Genomic DNA, 1,752 nt, shown 5'->3' on the forward strand with positions numbered 1-1,752 from the left:
AAGAAAATATCTAATAAAAAAAAGAAAATAAATGCTCTGCAGAGCCTTGTGATGTGTGCGAATGATCCAAAGTATCAACATCTGCCTTCATCAAGCTCTAGGCCAGAAATAGATGCTGCCAGAAGAAAACAAAACAAATGTAGAAACAAACATACATGGATTAGCTATGAAAAATCATTATCAACGCTGTGAAATTTTCTCCTGTGACATAGGGCTCCAGTTGTGAACCCTCCACACAGAAAGGATGGGGTGGAGGACCTCTGATCCATTAGGGCTCCTGCTACACTCAGGGTGAAGGTAAAACATGCACAGCAGGAGGTTATCAGGGCAATCCCTCAGGCTGCTACTAAAGGGCTCTGTGACCAAGAGTGTCAGACTCAAGGTTTCAAGACATTAAAACCTGTTCTTTTTTTTTTCAAAATAAGACAGTATATATTTTCAATTAATTTTTATGAAACAAACATATCTGATATCTGTGTAATTACCATCAATGAGTTTATTGCAGTTCTTTCCTGGAAATAATAAAACCTGTTCTTAACACTCACTATCAATCACAGAAAGAATTACAATAGTAACTGCAAGGATGACCCTTTAGGGCTTTTCCAGACCCACCATGAAAGTCTGACTCCTGTGTGGTGCATGCATGAACATTGCTTTACATCTGTTGTGGATTACTCTTTTGAAGCCATGTCTGAAACCACAAATGGAAAGGTTTAATCCATGGGCTAGTTAATGTGATAATGGTGAAAACAAAGGAACAATTCAGGTTCCACTGAGGCTAGACACAAAACAAATGAGTAAGAGTGGGTGATGTTTTCACATTCTTCCATCATGTTATAGGGCTACCAGTATTATTTAGGATTAGATGTTTTCCTGTGGTATATGGGGATGGGCTCCATCCAGAAAGCCATGGGAAATCAGAACATTTGGCATGTGTGACTCCACACAAACTTACCCATTTCACACAGTTAGCACAAGTTGTGTTTCACTAAGTGCAATCAGCTCAGGCCATTGTCTCTCTTCCTCCAGATTTAGTATTTTGGATGGCTTCTTCCAGGATAGGATGGTGTGCCAACTTATGAGCAGTTCCAAGTCCTTAATAACATCTTAGTGTCTTATCAAAGAATGAAATAAAGTCTGCATTCTGACATCTGACAGTGAGCTGTGCCGATGCCCCTAGTAACTGTTGTTTAATCATACATTATTATTGTTCAGGAGACTAGAGAGGTATGCAAATGAGATCCTAATGTGATGGGGCATGTGTGGGTAAAAGGCTACTTTGCAAATCCTGCCTTGACAATGAACTCAATAATGAATGGGAAGAAGCCCATGATCTATTTAGAGAGTAGGGTGGCTTCAAGTTGCCTACAAGATAGCCTAAGAGTTCCTTAAGCAGGCATCTATAGCAGGCCAGTCTTCCACACACTCTGCTTCCACTCTAGGCCATTTTACTTGAGTTTGTTCTCAGAACTGTTTAAGGTGGGCATCTGGAATCCCAGCAGGCATACAGGGAGATAATGTGCAGAGACAGGAACATTGACTCCAAGTTGTTGGGTCAAATGCCCTTAAAAAGAAAGCACAGTCCAGAAACAATGGGGACACAGCCTTGAAAGCCACAGAGGCCAAAAGGAGACTCCTGAAAGAACATCCATCTACCATTCACAGGTATGCTATGTCTCTGCTCTTCCTTTCTCTCTTATGTCCCTCCCTCTCCCTCCACCCATTCTCTGTCATATGCCCAACACACACACA

Source organism: Mastomys coucha, chromosome X (assembly GCF_008632895.1).
Source record: "Mastomys coucha isolate ucsf_1 chromosome X, UCSF_Mcou_1, whole genome shotgun sequence".
In the NCBI taxonomy this organism is placed as follows: domain Eukaryota; kingdom Metazoa; phylum Chordata; class Mammalia; order Rodentia; family Muridae; genus Mastomys; species Mastomys coucha.